At 42.5% G+C, this 19903-nt stretch overlaps 1 pseudogene; it reads right to left on the bottom strand.

Moving 5' to 3' along the window:
* Positions 1 to 3307: 3307 nt before the first annotated feature.
* LOC106840964 (leukocyte immunoglobulin-like receptor subfamily A member 6) lies at positions 3308 to 17242 on the bottom strand (annotated as a pseudogene).
* Between the last annotated feature and the right edge of the window lie 2661 nt (positions 17243 to 19903).

The raw sequence follows: 19903 nt of genomic DNA, 5'->3' as shown, positions 1-19903 counted from the left end.
ATCCTGTGAATCTGAGGGGAGAGGCTGAAGTTGTGGAAACTAAGAAAAGAACCCGTAGCTAAATTGGATATGGGCAGGCCTGTATTTGGAACTCTCATGCCCTTTCTCACATCATCAATTACACTAAACAGGAAGAGAGGAGGCTCCCACCTTCCACAGGAAGTACAACTACTTACTGCTGAGGGAAGACTTCTCTCCCCACCTGGAAACAATCTAGCCACTGAGAAACAGCACAGCCCAGCCAATGAGAAGTGGTTGCCACCCTGACCTGTTGCTTTTCTCCAGTGGAATTTACTATAGGGTAGCCTCTCCCTACTCCCCCCTATTTATCTGTCAAAGAAGCTCCCCTCTTTGTTTGCTTGATTTGGCTTTTCCTGAATAAACTCATTTTGAGGGTAAAATAGCAGGTGAATTTGGTGATGAAGTCAGAAACACAGCAGAGTGAGCTATTCTCTTTGTCTCTCCCCTTTTGAACTACAACAAAATGGATATTCATTGATCATCACATTAGGTGTTTTCAGAAGCGGCAACACCATCTTCTGTCTGTTGGGCCGTGGGTATCTTTGTCTCCACCAGGCCTGGGTTTCCTAAAACCTCCTATGGGCAGGATCTTGTTGGACACTTGAGCCGCAGAGAGTAGTTACACTCCATCTTGCTTCAGGAAGCTCATGGTCCAGGCATGAAGGACCAGTGGAGAACTTGCAATTATAACTCAACGTATTGCTCATGTAGGAGCGATGGCATAAGCACCTTGGGGACAAAAGTCTCATGTACCTAAGACCATGAGATAAAAATACTTGTGAAAAGTGATGTTACATTAGAATACTCAAGAAATCTAGCAATTTGCCAGGTGGAGAAATAGCATCTTCTAATTCCAAGAAGTGAGTGACCAGTGTATTGTATATGGCTGTTTGTAGGTTGTTTTGTGTAGACACCGATTCAAATAGAAAGGGAAAGAATTAAGGGTAAGACGGAGACATCAGCAGAAGCCATATCCTACGTATATTGGGTGCTAAGAACAGACATGTGGTTTCCCTCCAGAAGACAGTGGGGACCAAGAAAATGTGTCAGTAGGAGATGATATTCTCAGAGTCTGGATGAAAATATATCTGGGAGAAATTTCATGGAGTTGGGAGGTGATAAGACATTCCAGGAAGAGATTCTGCTTAATACTCACATTCCATGAGATGTGGTCATCTCCTAATAGATGGATTTTAAATATTATCATTAACTCTAGGTCTCTTCCATCAGACTGAGCTCCATGAGAATATAGACCCTATGTCTTTAAATTTTCATCATCAGTCTAGAACATCTGTTATGTTCTGCGACGATGGAAATGTTGTTTGTTTGCTCTGTTCTATATGGCAGGCAGCAGCTGCATGTGGCTACTGAGCATGTGAATTTTGCCTAGTATAGGTGAGGTGCTGAATTTCAAATTTTACTTAGTTTAATCTACTCTAATTTCAATTTAAATAGACCACATATGGCTAGTGTCTACCATATTAGACAGCTCAGATAGATTTTACTTTATGGCTGTAATAGTTTATTGATTAATTGAAGAATTAACAGACAGAATATTTACTTCAGGCTTTCCAGATTTTCTTTAGTGATAGAAAAAGTAGGATGGTAATGATTAGATTTCCAGTGTGTGTGGATGAGTATGGTAAAATCTCTGGGAATAGTTGGATATTCACAATAGAGCCCTATAATAAAGCTGAGCATTTAGTAAGGAGTAGTGGGATTTTGAAGATGGCGCCACAAGTCTTAAGAGTCTGCTGTTCAGCTTAGAGATCTGGGGCTGGTTCTGAGGAGGAAGAATGTGCTTGGAGGAACTTCTAGGAAGCATTCCAGGTCCTTGTTTGGGAACTCTGTCTGCTCAGAGACTGGGGCCATATCTGGCCTCAGCATGGGCTTGGATTCCATTGAGTTCCATGTAGACACTGTCCTCAGCCAAGGGATACCTAGGGCTTAGAGAAGTGGGAGTGAATCCTCTCTGTGAGAATGTCAGTGTTTCAAATGGAGATATATTACATCCTGTGTTTCTTCTGCTTCCCGGTTGTAGGAGGAGAAATGTAAAGAATAATGGACTTAGAAATGATCATTGAAGGCAGAATCATTGGACACGTGGAGGAGCTGAAGCTGTGGTGAGGGTTTGGGCTGGGAGAGCTCAACTACCCATCTATCATTTCATCTTCCTTGGACTCAGGATCCATAATGGTAGCATCTTTGAGTGGAACAGAGAATCAAGACTCTTGGGAGGACTCTTCCATGTCCTTACATCATAGATGTAGACATCAAGGCCAGAAAAAGTACTAATGTGCCCGATGTTGCTCAGCCTGTGTTCCCCACTATATTTCTTTTAACATCATTGGGGTGTTTGGGGAGTTGAGGGAAAGGACAGGGGTCCCATGGTCTCTCTGGAAAGTCTTCAATCAAGGATCTCAACACCAAAACCACAGATCAGAGGCCAGCCCTGTGGCCGAGTGGTTAATTTTGTACACTCTACTTCAGCTGCCCAGGGTTCATTGATTTGAATCCTGGGCGTGGACCTAAATTCTGCTCATCAGGCCATGCTGTGGGGGTGTTCTACATAAGGGAACTAGGGTGACCTACAACTAGGATATACAACTATGGACTGGGGCTTTCGGGAGGAAAAAAAAAATATGAAGATTGGAGACAGATGTTAGCTCAGGGCCAATCTTTCTCACAAATGAAAGCAAAACAAAACACCAAAAAAGAAAACGACACAGATCAAGTTACAGGAAGTGAACATGCATTTTTGTGCCCCAATCATATCCCTCTCTTAGTCCAGATGATGTTGTCCTCTCTTCCATCAGATCTAGAGTTTCTTTTATGGTACATCAGTGACAAACAATAGCAGCAAGGAAAACACCAAAGGAGATGAAGGCTATGAAGTGTCCAATGAGAATGTACAGTGTACTGGAGTGTCCTTGAGAAAGATGTGTTTCCATCAATAAGAAAATGATAGAAGCTCCATTTATAGGTTTCCTATTTGTGTGAGTATGTACTGGAATCATTACATATCTTGTCTCAAGTTCTCTCAATGTCCATAAATTTGAGCAAATACTTAATTTTTTAACATGTGCAAAAAAAAAAAAAATCCAAGAGAAGTGATGATGGTGTTCCAAATCAAAAAGACAGTGAGGGACAAGCAGAGGTCAGAACCCAGGACTAAAAAACTTCAACATACGTATTTTGGCTGCCCATGAGGCAAGACATTAGGGTTTTGCATGAAAGGGTACCCCCTATATCTACTATAACCGAACGTCTTTACCCCCGTCCCTTCTCACTCCACCACAGCTTCACATTCTGAGAGTTGAAGTGGAGGTGGCAAGAGTTTGCAGGATACATCTAGTTCAAAGTACTGAGATTTGAAATTGCTCTGAAAAATATTGATGCACCCTCCTAGAATGACAAGGAGTGGGGTAGGTAGAGGTATTAAGGAGTGCAGGAGGGAGTTAGTAAGCATCATATCATAGATTGAGCACCTTCTCTGTGCCTGAGTTCCTTCTGGGGCTAAGGAGACTTTCACATTTGTGACTGTGTATCTTTTCCTCAGCACAAGCCATAGAGGGAGGAATCATTAACCTAACATTCTAGTTGAGGAAATTTAGTTTAGTCACTAAAAGTGGAAGAGCTCTCAGTAGAGCCCCAAACTTTTGTCTTTCAAGAATAATGGCTCCCGCACTAGGCTCCCTGCCTGCTGTCCCTTTCTCTGACATCCCAAGTATGAGTTTCCACCCATTGCAGAGAATCTGAAAGAAATCACTATACCCAAGTTTGCTCAACTGAGAAATACAGGAACTATGTTCTGAAAGCTCTTTCCTAATGAGTCTACCTCTGAGGATGTCATGAATCCACCCACTAAACTTCTTCTGCAGAACTTTCATGGCTAAGTCACCATGATTGTTGTCCTGACGGACTGACATAGCCTCCTGCCAGGCTCATGACTTCCCTTCATGTTCCATTGAATAAATTCTGTTCACACCTGCCAATTTGTTCCTTCTAAAATATCATGCACATAATCCCACTTTTCTGATATAAATATTTTAATGGCTTTTCATTTGAGACAGAATAAAATCCAGCCTTCTTCTCATTAATTATCCATGTTTAGCTAATTTGGCCCTGTCCACCTCTCTCAACTCCACCTCACCCAGCACACATCAGGCACACTGGTTCTCTGAGCCCACCAAGCACATTGCTTCATTGGATTCATGGCACTCATGGTTCCATCTGTCAGGAATACCTGTCCACTGATCTTCTCAAGACTAGCTTTCTTTGTCATTAGATCACACCTGAAATGTCACCCTCAATAGGTTCTTCTATCCCACCCACTCTAAATTATCCACTTAATCTTTTTCTATCATATGACCCTATCTCAATGTATATGGGTTCATGAGTATTAAAACATTTTCATTTATTTATTAGTCATACTTTTTCTCCTACCTCCACAGAAATCTGGAATATGATCTTCATTATAACAAGATCCGTACTCTGTTTAATTTCTGGATTTTCATCTAAAGGAATATTAACAGATAGACAGTACATATTTAAAGTGTTCCTTTAAATCCTTCCCATTTCTCATCATCCTCATCCCCATAGGCCCTGATGGAGGGAGGATAAGCATCTCTTTTGGGCACTGGGTCATGGTCACCATGACCACTTCATCCTTATTAGAAAAGGCCCCTGTCCAAGAGCATGAGTAACTAAGGGCCTCTTCTGATTTCCATGCTAACCACATTCTCAAATGAAGATGGAGAATTTGGGGATCAGAGGGGGAAGTTGACCAGCCCAATGTCACAGGGCTGGGAGGTGGCAGAGCCAACATTCACACGGGAGCCCTCTGGAAAGTAGGATCCTTTGAATAAATTAAGAGGATTTCTTTCTCACCTTTTGTGGTACTTGGTTTTTTGGGTGACAGGCAAGTACTTGTAAGTAATACTAAGAACAAGGACAGAGAAGGGTGAGCCAGTGTCTTTCCTTGCCCACTGAAGTAGGACCATTCCTCAAAAGTTGGTCCTCTCTCCACCCCTTACTCTGCCATCCCCCTAAGGACCTATGGGGCATTCTGGTCCTTCCACCTGAATGCCTTGAGTAGGTTCTTCTACCCTGAGATGTGATAGTGTAAAGAGGTACTCGGATATGCTTAGTGCTGAAAGATAGCTATGATCATGAAGCAGTATGTCATCTTGGGTGGTGAATATCTATGCTCCAAAACTGGTAAGTCACTTGTGTGTCAGAGGGGCTTCTGAGAAAAACATAAGGGTGAGGACCTCATGCAACCTCTGATATCCCCAAACAGTGCCAAGCCTCTCCTGCTGAGTCAGCCCTGACCCCTCTCTTCATTGTCCTGGATACATAGGACCCCAACATGGGTGTCCACACAAGAGGTGGAGCAAGGTTTGAAGGTACCTTGATTACCATCCTATCTCTTCTTCTCTGTGTTTTTCATTGTTGAGATTTCTCTGGAATCCCTAAGGTTTTCTTATCACCAATAGGGTGCTCTTCAGCTACAGCTCCATGATTTAGTGTATCATAAGACATGGGCAGGATGAGGTTCCTCTCTTTTGACAGAAAGGTACAATGGGCCACTTAGGCCTGACCACTCACAGGTAGATTGATTCAAAGAGCCATAGCACCTATAGGCCCCTCTATGGGTTGGATTGCAGGGCCCAGAGGGAGGATGGCCTGGAATACACCATTGTGGATCTTCCCTCCAGTGAGCCAGAATTCATGGGCCTCTACCTCCCTCAGTATATGTGACACGTCAAAAGAGCTCTTGGAGTTTCTGAAGAAGGTCAGGTTCTGTCCTGACATTGCCATGACGCCCACCTGGCCAGAGAGAGTTTTCTTGTATATTCCTAGGGGGGAAAAGAGGCCTTTTCTGAGAGCCCAAGACTTATAACACTGTCTTTGGTCATGACAAAGCATTCTCTATTCCTGCTCTAGGGTGTCCACAGTGTATGTCTTCTAGTGCCTCTCAATGTCACCTTTCTTTCTGCAGTGCTGACTGATTTTGTGTGGTGTGTGTCTTTTCATGAACCTGCTATTTCCTGATTATGTATTGCCTCCTGACTGTATCTCCATGTCTTACTGCTCCTAGAAGCCATAAGGTATGTGGAGTTCTCTCAGATAATGCAACCAACTAGCCACTTCGAGGACCCTCAGAAAACATGGTTGACCTTAAGCCTCTAGAAACAAAACTAAGAGATTCTGGAAGGAAACATGCCACAATGTCTATAGGAACAAAATACAGAGTCCCTGAATACTCAAGTGGACATCATAGAGGAGTGTATCAAAATAATCGAAGATAGACATGTTGAAATGCTCCAGATAGAGGAGGAGAGAGAACAAAGACTAAAAGGAAATGAAGAAAGTTTCCAAGAAATATCTGACTCAATTAGGAAATGTAACATAAGAATTATAGGCATACTAGAAGGAGAAGAGAAGGAGAATGGAGCAGAAAGTGTGTTCAGAAAAATAATAGCAGAGAACTTCCCAAACCTAGGGAAAGAGATGGATATCCATGTGGAAGAAGTTCTGGATCTCCTAGATATGTCACTGCAAAAAGATCTACTGTAAGGAATATAATAGTAAAACTGGCAAAAATGAATGACAAAGAGAGAATACTAAAAGAAGTAAGGCAGAAGAAAATAACCTACAAAGGAACCCCTATCAGGCTTTCAGTGGATTTCTCTGCAGAAACCTTAGAGGCTAGGAGAGAATGGAATGGCATATTCAAGTCTTTGAAAGACAAAAATTTTGAGCCAAGGATACACTATCCAGCAAAAATATCCTCCAGATATGATGGAGAAACAAAAACTTTCCCAAACAAAAGCTAAGGAAGTTCATATGCACGAGATTCCCCCTACAAGAAATCCTCAAGATAGCCGTCAAACCTGGAAAAAAAAAAAAAAACAGAGAGAAAGGAGTTACAAGCACAGATTAAGGAGATAAATAGGTAGACAGAATCAGAATAGGATGGCAAATACTCAATTATAGCATTAAAGATAAAGGGAAGGACAAAAGCAAAACCAGAGGTAATCTTCTCATTTCAACCACACACTCGCAACACAAGATGAAATCAGATGTGAGAAAAACAACTTAGGATGGGAGGAGGAAAGGGACTGAATTGGTTTTGACTAAGGAAATAAGAGCCCATCAGAAAATGGACTATCTTATACGCAAGATTCTGAATACAAACCTCATGGTAACCACTAAACAAAAAGCAGAACAGAGACACAAATAATAAGTAAGGAGAAAACAAAGAAACACATCATAAAAAACTATGTAATTCAATGGGTAGACCAAAACACACAGGACAAGAAACAAAGGAAATGCAGAAGAACTAGAAAATGAGTGATAAAATGGCAGCACTAAGCCCTCATATATTGATAATCACCCTAAATGTAAATGGATTGAATTCTGCAATAAAAAGGCACAGAGTAGTGGGATGGATTAAAGAATGAGACCCAACAATATGCTGCCTCCAGAAAACATATCTCAGCTCCAAGGACAAACAGAGGCTCAGAGTGAAGGGATGGAAGGTGATACTCCAAGCTAATGGCAAACAAAAGAAAGCAGGACTCACACTATTTATATCAGGCAAAGTAGACTTCAAGATAAGACAGGTAAAGAGAGACAAAGAGGGGCAGTATATAATCATCAAAGGGACACTCCATGAAGAAGAAATAACTCATAAATATCTATGCACCCAACACAGCAGCACCAAAGTACATAAAGCAACTATTAACAAACCTAAAAGAAGACATTAATAATAACACAATAATAGGGGACCTCAACACTCCACTCACATCAATGGATAGATAATCCACACAGAAAATCAACAAGTAAACAGTAGAATTTAAATGAAACCTGGACCAGTTGAACTTAATAGACATATATAGAACACTCTCTCCAAAAATAGAAGAATACACATTCTTCTCAAATGTGCACGGAATATTCTCAAGGATAGGACATATGTTGGGAAACAAGGCAAGCCTCAAAAAATTTAAGAAAATTGAAATAATAACAAGCACCTTTACCAATAGCAATACTATAAAGCTAGAAATTAATTACAAGAAAAGAGATGAGAAAGAGACAAAGATGTGGAGACGAAACAACATGCTATTGAACAAGCAATATATCACTAAAGAAATTAAAGGAGAAATAAAAAATATCTGGAGACAAATGAAAATAAAAACATACCATACCAACTCATATGGGATGCAGCAAAAGCTGTCTTAAGAAGGAAATTCATCACAATACAGGCTCACATTAACGAACAAGAAAAATCCGAAATAAGCAACCTCAAATTACACCTGAGTGACAAAAAGAAGAACAAACAAAGCCCAAAGTCAGCAGGAGAGAAATAATAAAAATAAGAATAGAAATGCTATTGAAACAAAAAAGACAGTAGAAAGGGTCAATGAAACAAAGAGCTAGTTCTTTGAGAAGATAAATAAAATTGACAAACCCTTAGCGTGACTTACAAAGAAAAAAAAGACAAAGCTCAGATAAACAAAATTGGAAATGAAAGAGGAGAAATAACAACACACACCACAGAAATACAATGGATTATAAGAGAATACCACGAAAAAATATATGCCAACAAAATGCATAATCTAGAGGTAAAGGATAAATTCTTAGACTCTCACAACCTCCAAAAGCTGAATTGAGAAGAAACAGATAATCTGAATAGACCAATCACAAGGAATCCCAATCAAAAGCATCCCAAAGAATCAAACTTTCAAAGAGGATTTAATACCTATTCTTCTCAAGCTAGTCAAAAAAATTAGGGGAGATGAAATGCTTCCTAACACATTTTATGAGGCCAACATCACTCTGATACCAAAGCCTGCCAAGGACAGCGCAAAAAGGGAAAACTTCAGGCCAATCACTGATGAACACAGATGCAAAAATCCTCAAGAAAATATTGGCAACCCAAAGACAGCAATACATTGAAAGGATCATACATCATGAGCAAGTGGGATGGATACTAGGGACACAAGGATGGTTCAACACCCATAAATCAATCAACAAGATATACCACATCAACCAATTGAGGAATACAAACCACATGATCATCTCAATAGATGCAGAGAATGCATTTGACAAGATCCAACAGCATTTATGATAAAAAGTCATAACAAAATTAGGATAGAAGTAAATTACCTCAACATAATAAAGGCCATATATGACAAACTCACAGTCAACATCATACTCAATGGGCAAAAACTGAACATTATCCCTTTGAGAACAGGAACAAGACGAGGATGCCCAATATCAACAGTCTTATTCGAAATAGTATTGGAGGTTTTTGCCAGAGCAATTAGGCAAGAGAAAGGAATAAAATGAATCCAAATAGGGAGTGAAGAAGAGAAATTCTCGTTGTTTACAGATGACATGATCTTATATATAGAACACCCTAAAGAATCCATCAGAAAACTGTTAGAAATAATTAACAGCTACAGTAAAATTGGGGGATACAAAATCAATTTAGAAAAATCAATTGTATTTATATACTCTAATAACAAATGTACAGAAAGAGAATTCAAGAGGATAATTCCATTTACAATCACAACTAAAGGAATAAAGTACCTGGAATAAATTTAACCAAGGAGGTGAAGGACTTATACAACGAAAACTATAAGACATTACTGAAAGAAATAGATAATGACATAAAAAGATGGAAAAAGATTCCATGCACATGAATTGGAAGAATAAACATAGTTAAAATGTCCATACTATGCAAAGCAATCTACAGAGTCAGTGCAATCCCAGTCAGAATCCCAATGACACTCTCATGGAAATAGAATGAAGAATCCTAATATTTATATGGGGCAACCAAAGACCCTGAATTGCAAAAGCAATACTGATAGAAAAGAACAAAGCAGGAGGCATCACAATCCCTGACTTCAAAATGTACTACAAAGCCATATTGATCAAAACAGCATGGTACTAGTACAAAAACAGGCACACAGATCAATGGAACAGAACTGAAACCTCAGAAATAAAGCCGAACATCTGTGGACAGTTAATCTTCAGCAAAGGTGCCAAGAACATACAATGGTGAAGAGACAGTCTCTTCAATAAATGGTATAGGGAAAACTGGAAAAGAATGAAAGTAGACCATTATCTCAAGCCATACACAAAAATAAACTCAAAATGGATCAAAGAACTCAAGATAAGTCTTGAAACCATAAAACTCCTGAAAGATAATATAGGTAGTACACTCTACGACTTGAAAGGATCTTTTCAAATATCATGTCTTCTCAGACGAGAGAATAAAAGAAAAAATAAACAAATGGGACTTCATCAGAATAAAGAGCTTCTGCAAGGCAAAAGAAACCAGGATCAAAATAAAGAGACAATCCACCAATTGAGACGAAATATTTGCAAATCATATATATAACAAGGTGTTAATCTCCATCATATATGAGGAACTCACACAACTGAACAATAGAAAAACAAACAGCATGATAAAAAATGGGCAGAGGATATGAAAAGACATTTTTCCAAAGTATACAGATGGACAATAAACACATGAAAAGATGTTCAACATTACTAATCATCAGGGAAATCCAAATCAAAACTACACTAAGATATCACCTTATGCCTGTTAAAATGGCTATAATCACTAAGACTAAAAATGACAAATGTTGGAGCGGGCATGGAGAGAAAGGAACCCTCATACACTACTGGTAGGAATGTTAACTGGTGCAGCAACTATGGAAAACAGTATGGAGATTCCTCAAAAAACTAAAAATAGAACTACCATACGACCCAGCTACCCCACTACTGGGTATCTACCCGAACAACTTGAAGTCAACAATCCAAAGTAACATATGCTCCCCTATGTTCATTGCAGCACTATTCACAATAGCAAAGACATGGAAGCAATCCAAGTGCCCATCAACAGATGATTGGATAAAGAAGATGTGGTGTATATATATACAATGGAATACTATTCAGCCATAAAAAACACAGATTCAGCCCATTCCAATAACATGGAAAGGGTTCGAGGGAATTATGCTAAGCGAAATAAGCCAGACTGAGAAAGACCTACACCAAATGATTTCACTCATATGTGGAATATGAACAAACACATGGGCAAAGAAAACAGTTCAGCAGTTACCAGGGTTAGCGGTATGGGGAAGGGGCACAGAGGAGGAAGGGGAGCCCTTATGTGGTTAGAGTCAAGGAATAGTGTACAACTGAAACTTCACATTGATGTAAACTACTATGAGCTCAATTAAAAAAATTATCATACCAAAGAAATAAACACAGAAAAAGTGAAACAACTGTCTAAATACTTTGTGGTAATGTGGTTTTAAAAATGCAAAATAAGAAAAATATATATATATATATATATATACTAGAGGTTAATGCTAATGATAGATGCCATGTAAAAATTTTAAATAAGCTTGTACAATTCAGAAAATATGAACTAAGGATAGATATCATTCAGTGGGATTATTATTAATGTTTGTCACCAAGAAGACTTTTAAAAGTATCTCACTTGGGGCCGGTCTGGTCGTGCAGTGGTTGAGTGTGTACATTCCACTTCGGCAGCCCACTGGTTTAGATCATGGGTGCAGACATGGTACCGCTTGGCAAGCCATGCTGTGGTAGGCGTCCCACATATAAAGTAGAGGAAGATGGGCATGGATGTTAGCTCAGGGCCAGTCTTCCTCAGCAAAAAGGAGGAGGATTGGCAACAGCTATTAGCTTGGGGCTAATCTTCCTCAAAAAAAAAGTATCTCACCATATTATAAATTAAAGAGAAAATATAACTGCTCAGGAGAGGTACAATTGTCTGGAAAAGAAATTCAGACTTATTTTTAAAAGATATTTTTTCCTAATAAATCCCTGATTTAAAAGAAGAATGAACTGAAATGGAGGGATTAATAACACTGTGCATAGAAAACATACGTTTTTGATTCATTTGCCTTCAATAATTTCTGCTAAAAATGAAGATGTTTTCCTAAAGTGACACTTAGGTACGTCTTAACCTTTTCTTTGTCATCAGTATCATATGGTATTTGATGCAAATAAAATTGGCATACAATTTAGACAAAGAAGTGAGATTTCAGAGCTGGCCCTGATGGTCTAGCAGTTACAGTTCAGCAGCTTCACTTCAGCGGCCCAGTTTCGGTTCCCAGGCGCAGAACCACACCATTCGTCTGTCAGGAGCCATGCTGTGGCAGCGGCTCATACAGAAGAACTAGAAGAACTTACAACTATGCACAACTATGTACTGGGGCTCTTTGGGGGAAAAAGGAAGGAAAAAGAGGTAGATTGGCAACAGATATTAGCTTGGGGAGAATCTACTGCTGCAAAATAAAAAAAAAGAAAAATTCTTAACAAAAGCCCCAAAGAAGTGAAATTTCCATTTTCTTGTGGTTGATATAGTTATTGTCAGTAAACCAGAAATGATCATTTGAAAAAAATCATGTCTTATTAATATAATATACAAAAAATATGAAAAGTAAAATTTTAAAATAAATTGATTAAATAAAATAAAAATATGAAGAAATCAAGATCTTGATTATAAAATATTAAAGTAGTTAAACAATTTTTAAGCTATGGATATAGACAATTTTATGAATAGAAATACAAAGTGTGAGAAGTCATTAATAAAACTTCCTTTTAAGCAGCTTTTGTAAGAAAACTTCATATTAATAAGAAGTTTAATCATTCTCCATAATGAAAGTATAAGTTTAATAATCCCATGAACATAGTAGTAGAATTACCTGTTTTAAAGTCAGAAATATTTACCAATTAAATTTGTAAATTTATATACGCAAGTTCTTAGAGAAAGAGAGAACAATAATAGAGTAGTGTGCACAGAAAATGCAGAGTAGACATGAGTGGCACACAGAAGTGCTGTGCAGTAATCCCCTAAGTGACTCCAGTGAGCCATGCATGGTCCCTCCTTAGTCTCAGGTGTGCACTGAGTGGCTGGAGGCCTCCAGGTGAGCACAGGAGGGCCGTACAGAGCGATACCCACAGGTGGGATTGCTTCCATCTATAGGAGAGTGTCCAGTGGGCCCTGGGACACCAGAGGCCCAGATTCTGAGATGGACACATCAGGAGGTGATGGTGGGGCCTGTCTTCTACCCTCAGTCTAGTTATGTTCCTCCTGGGTTCACCCACATCTCACTCTGTCATTCCTACTCTGTATCTCTGCGGAGGCCTCAGGGGTGGGGTGCTCCAGGGATGGGAGGCCTCCGTCTCTTTCCACCCTCTCATGACCTGCACCCTCCTCTGTGACCCTCCCCATGCGCCCCTCATCTGTTACAATGTCAGATTTTTTGAGGACAGGAACCTGAGCTGACTGTGTCAGAAAGGACAGGGTCAGGGTCCCTCCCCTGAGACCATGAGCTCCAGGGGGTCACTGGGATGTGACAACAGGTAGGGAGTGGTGCTGTCTGAGCTGTAGCTCCTGTAGATCCCCTGTGGGCTGAGGTCACAGGACTCATGGAGAATTGGGCCTGGTTCTGTTGAGCTTGGTGCTTTGATCTAAGATGCACGGGGCATCAGGTGCCCCCTCCTTGGACAGAAGCAAAGTATCCATCGGACTCCATGGCTGACACACCAGGGTCACATTCTCTCCTGAGGCCACTAGGGGGCACAGCTGCACCGAGACAGAGTGTGTCAGGGAGCTGTCCTAGAGTGAGCAAGGGTGGATGAGGCGCTGCCTTCCCACCGTGTTCTGAACTGAGAGTCCTCAGGCCTCTCTGTGGATGCTCATCTATGTCTGTCTTGTTTTCTCTGAGTCTCTCCCCACTCATCCCCTGTCTCTATGTCTCTCTCCTTCCCTGGAGACCCCCACACACCTCTTCCTGACGTCACCACCTGGGGCTCCCCTGCCAGGGCCTGTGCTGGCTCCCTGACTAACCTCATGGCTCCTCACCTGCCACCAGGAGGTACAGGAGGTTGCTAGGGGCTGACAACTCAGAGGAGAAGTTGTGTCCACCATAGCATCTGTACTGCCCGCTGTGAGAGGGTCTCACAGGACCCAATGGAAAGTTGGTCTGAGAGACTCCAGTCTGGGGTTTCAAGGCTAGATGCTGTGGGAGGTCATATCTCCCCTCCTTGGGCAGAGCGAATCTGTTATAGCTGACATCAGAAAGACACTAGAGGGTCAGGTTCTGTCCAGAGGCCACCAAACAACCCTGCTGGGTCAGGAGAGAGGGCTTCCCAGACTCACCTGGGGGAAAGACCACCTGTAGATTGCAGGGGCAGATTCTTCTCAAGAACCCACTTCTCCAGTCATGGCCCCCAAGACTCACTATCTCTCACCCTTTGTGCCTCTTCCTCAGGAGCCCCATTATCCCCTCACCCCACCCACTCACCTGGAGCTCCCTGAGAGTAAAGATCCCTGTCTGGCGCCTCAAAACATGAATGGGACCAGGATGAGACTTCCTCACCTGGGACCAGGAGATCCAGGGGGTCACTGAGGTGTGACCACACCTAGGGGATTTTACTGTCATAGCCATAGCATGTAAACGTCCACCTGTGGCTGAGGGTCAAAGGGCCCGCAGGGAACATGGCCTGTTAATGACCACTGGGGTGTCGCTGTGTGTCCAGGGTCCAGGAGGGCTGGTATTCTCCGTTAGAATGAACCTGTCAAATCCCCACCATGAGCCACACTCTGGGGCCACGTTCCCTCCTGAGGTCACCACAGGGCTCCACAGGTCTGAGAGGGTGGGTTTGCTGTAGAATCCTAGGAGAGTAGGAGGAAGCGTGTTAAATGGAGTCATTCCTCCTTCATAAACCCCAGAGCTGTGATGTGAGAGGGGACACACCCTTGAGAGTAGATCCCCTTCCTGAGGATGGAGCCTGAGTCTGGGATCCCTTACCTGTGTCCTCTTACCTGTTACCACCAGTTTCAAGAGTCACCGGGCTCTGACCAGCCAGTGCAGTGGAGATAGTAACAGTGAAATAGCCCTGCATATGGATGTGTAATGTATGGGATGGAGAACTTGGCCTTTTCCACAGACTTCAGTGGGTTCTGTCTTCTCCACGGATTCAGGCTTCCCTCTTTATACAGAAGGTACTCCTGAGTCTCCAGGGTCCCCTGAGAGGTTTGAGGAGGGTTCCTGGAAGGAATCAGAGGGTAGGTCAAAAGACATTCCCCACCCCCAGTTCCCAAACTCTCAGTCCAGGACTGATATCCAAAGTATATAAAGAACTCACACAACTCAAAAACAACAACAACAACAACAACAAACAATCTGATCAAAAAATGGGCAGAGGATATGAACAGACATTTTTCAAAAGAAGATATACAGTTGGCCAACAGACACATGAAAAGATGCTCAACATCACTACTTATTAGGTAAAGGCAAATCAAAACTACAATGAGATATCACCTTACACCAGTCCGAATGGCTACAATTACCAAGACAAAATCCAAAAAATGTTGAAGAGGATGTGGAGAAAAGGGAACGCTCATACACTGCTTATGGGAATGCAAACCACTGCAGCCACTATGGAACACAGTATGGTGATTCCTCAAAAAACTAGAAATATAAATACCACATCAGCCAGCTATCCCACTATTGAGTATCCACCCAAACAACTTGAAATCAACAATCCAATGTAACATATGCACACTTATGTTCATTGTAGCACTACTCATAATAGCCAAGACATGGAAACAATCCAAGTGCCCATCAGCTGATGATTGGATGAAGAAGATGTGGTATATATTTACAATGGAATACTATTCAGCCATTAAAAAGACAGAATCATCCCATTTGCAACACTATGGATGAATCTTGAGGGTATTATGCTAAGCGAAATAAGCTTCTTCTACCCTCAGTCTAGTCATATTCCTCCTGGATTCACCCACATCTCACTCAGCTCTCCCTACTCCATATTTGTGCTGAGATTCAGGGATAATGTCCTCCAGGAGTCAGAGGCCCATGCCTATTTCCATCCTCTAATGGACGGACCCTGCCCTGTGGAACCACCCCTGTGCTCCAATTACTTCCCTCATGATCAGAACTCTGCTATGGACAGAGCCCTGAGCTGATCTTTTGAGCTCAGAAAGGACGGGAACAGGGGCTCCTCACCTGAGACCACAAGCTCCAGGGTGTCACTGGGGACTGACTACCCCTTTGGGACTTACTGTTATAGCCATAGCATCTGAACATCTACCTGTGATTAGGGGTCATAAGGCTCACAGGGAAAAGGGTCTGAGGCTGCTCATTGGGGTGTTGCTCACTGGGGTGAGTCCAGGGTCCAGGAGGCATGGTGGTTTCCTTCCTTAGGAATGAAGCTCAAATCCAAACCATGAGCTAGAATGAAGGGTTAAATTCCTCCCTGACATCACTACAGGGCTTGGCAGGGCTGAAAGGGTGGTTTTGCTGTAAGTTCCTAGGAGAGGAGGAGGCAGCGAGCTAAATGGGGCTCATACCTCACTCATATCCCCCAGAGCTAGGCTGTGAGAGAAGACACACCCTTGAGAGCACATCCCCTTCCTGAGGGCAGAGCCTGAGGCTGGGACCCCTGAGTGTCCTCTCACCTGTCATCAACATCTTAAAGGGGTCACTGCTCTCTGACAATTCTGTGAGTCTGTGATAGTAACAGTGATATTGTCCTGCAGATATATCTGTCATGTGTGGGATAGAGAAATTGGCCTTGTCCTTGGATTCCAGTGGGTTCTGTCTGTTCCAGGGGAATGGGTTCCCATCTTTATCCAGATGGTACTCCTGGGCCTCCAGGGTGCACTTACACCAGCTGTTCAGGGGCCTCCCCCAGGGGATCACAGAGCCTGGCTCAGCACAGATGATGGGTTTGGGGAGGGTCCCTGGCAAGAAATCAGAGGCTGGCTCACAGTCATTGCCCAGCCTGAGTTCCTTGGCTCTCAGTCCCAGGATTCTCCCAGACACCCTCCATCCCTCAGCCCCAAATCCTTATTCTCTGTTCCAAGATGCCTGGGGTGGCCCCTTGTCTCCAGTGAGGAGGTAAGACCTGGGACAACTGAGGACAGACTCACCTCCTTGCATTGGAGTCCTTGAACCCATACTCAGTCCTGGAAGAAAGTTCCCTGTGAGAGATTTACCTCTGAAGCCTGAGCGGAACCCTCCTCCCCATGAGCTTCCTGAGTCCAGGGGTCTCCTGGCAGACTAAGGCCTGGCTGTGATGTGGGTCCCTCCCAGAATGCAGCTTCCCCCACCCCTCCCCAAATCTCACCAAGGCAGGTCATAGTTATGAGGCTGGGGCTTGTGGTATCTAAACCCTCTGATTCTGATATGCAGATGGAGAAAACCACAGTACTTGGCAGGACACACAGACACACATGGTGTGGCCACTTGAAGGCTGGTTTTCCCAGTCACAAGGTTGTCACAGCAGCAGCCCCACAGGAAGGGGAACCACCCCACTCCAGGAGCCTGGCGCTCATTTACAAAGCAGAGCAGCAAATAGATGTGACTTCCTGACAGGCCCCTTCCAGATGAGGTGACCCAGGACGTGTCCTTCTCTCTCAAAGCCTCCCTCATGGGGTCTCCATCTTTAGCCCATCCATCAGAACATGCCTTTTGTGTCCTAACCACAGACCCTGATCATCCAGACCCTGGAGATGCTTCAGGGAAGACGCAGGTTCCCTCTTCACTGCTGAGCTCAGATCAACAGAGACACATGCTCAACATCTAACTGTACAGTTCAGGTCGAGGTCGTTGTGACAATGACTGTAAAGGAGACATACAGTGAAATAAGGGAAGGAAACATCACTCCTCTCCTGCCCCTGGAATGTGAGCTTTCTTTCTATCACAGCCCCCTTCACGGACTTCTCTTTTTTCTCACAACAGCGTCTACCCTCATCTCTCTGGGAACAAGCCTCTGAGTCATTTCTGCCTCCTCAGTGTCCCTTGTTCCCTTGTGAAGATCTCTCCTCCTAATCCTGGGGTCCTGTCTTGAGCTTTAGGGGTCAATGAGTGGATTAGTGCTCTGGCTTGAGGGACAAAGATGATTTTTACTTAAATATTCTTCTATCATCCACTACCCATGTGACCTTGAGCAGTAACGCCCAATCTCTGAGCCTCAGTTTCCTCTGCAGCATTTTGTCATGAGTCCCACTCCTCAGAGTGGTTGTGAGGTCTGTGGTCCTGGGACATGGGGGGGATAAATCATTGTCAATTTCCAGACCGCATTAAGATGTATGGGGCTTGAGATGTGAGAGGATCAACTGTTGGACTCCACAGTCAAAGTGGATGACTGATGCGCCCACTCAAGAGCCCCATCTGCTCCTACCACTGAGAAATGCCGTCTATAATATTTCTGAAATATATAGCTGCAGTCAGTTGCAGAGAAAGAGAAATGAAAGTTCCAAATAGACAGGGAACCACAAGAAAAAATACCAAAGCTGAGCGGCCAGAGATGCCTGGGACCAGCAAAGGATTATTAGAGGTGGAGGTTTCCACCTCTGTGTGGACAGGAGAGGGACCCTAGGTCCTCACAGGCAGGGAGGGCAGCAAGGCTCAAGGTGAAAGTTGGAAGCTGTGTTGCCCCTCCTCCATGTTTGGAGGTGGGCACTGAGTTATCTCTGCCCACTGACCCAAGACCATGGTCAGCACTGAGCCATATCAAGCATGGTGTGTGAAACAGATTCAATTCAGGATAGTCCAACATGGGCGTCTGTTCATGTATCAGTGTGAGACTCATGGTGCAGCCACGCATGCTGGGCTCATCCCTAGTCAGATGCTAAGTTTGGGAGAGTGGATGCTATGGGGCAGGGCAACTGCAATAATCCACTCTTTTCAGCCCTGAAGGTCAGGAAAGTCTTGGAGAAACTCTTTTTGGAAAATTAGGTGGGGGGGGGGGGTTAGCATCCCACAGTCGTGGACATCAAAGAGAAATCCTAATAGTGACACATGGTGTTAGGAAAGATCATCTATGGAGTTATTAATGGGGATTTTCATGTCCGAGGAAATAAAATACTAGGAATATATGAAACATTTTAATTTAAGCGTGTCTACATATCTTAAACATTAAAGGAGGAAATTGAATTACTGGAATAGCAAAAAGTGTCATATTGATGAAGAATATATTATTTTAGAGATGAATTAGACAAATATCTTAAAGCCCAAAATAATACTTTCATTTAACTTGCTCAAAGAATCTTTCCATCAAGGAGACGATGCAGCTGAAGATCCAATTTTGAGGCTGGAAGACAATATTGAGGAAATTTATAAGATGCGACACAGAGAAACTGGAATGAGAAAATTAAGATGCATGGGGAATAGAAAGAGAAGGACAATGTGTACTGTGAGTTTCAGGAAGAAAGCAGTGAGAATGTCTGCAGCAGTCCTAGAGGCAAATGCTGGGCATTTTACAGAGATATGGAAAGAACATGTAAGCCCTGGGGTGCATGGATATATCAATGAACTGTGAGTCTTGACGTTTCATGGCAAAGTGAAGGAAATCAATGTTAGGTGACTTTCAAACAAAAAAAATTACAAAAGATATGGGAAAGGTACATTCAAGAAATTAATTGTGAGTGAAGAATTCTACACTCACCCAAATTACAATTAAGGGGCAAAAGTGGAAGGGTCAGTAGAGGAAAAATCCATAAGTACGAGGAGACCTGGGGCACATCTGACCTGATGAGACTCATGTCTCACAGATTAACCTCACCACGACAGGCTACATCTTCATGAGGGATGAGGAGAGTGTTTGCGGTAGATCCTTAACCGTCAGATGTATTTCTCCCCCCTTGCAGTTGGATTATACGTGAAATAAGAAAATATTTTCAAGTATCTTAATAAAAATAGAGAGTAAAAATAAGGTATTTCCAGATATACAAAGTCTTAGACATTTTACTATTTACATACTCGCTAAAAGTCATACTAAAATATATACTTAAGCTAAA

This window comes from Equus asinus, chromosome 26, assembly GCF_041296235.1.
Source record: "Equus asinus isolate D_3611 breed Donkey chromosome 26, EquAss-T2T_v2, whole genome shotgun sequence".
Classification (NCBI taxonomy): Eukaryota; Metazoa; Chordata; class Mammalia; order Perissodactyla; family Equidae; genus Equus; species Equus asinus.
The sequence above is the reverse complement of the archived record's forward strand: the minus strand, read 5'-3'. Positions and strand labels throughout refer to the sequence as shown.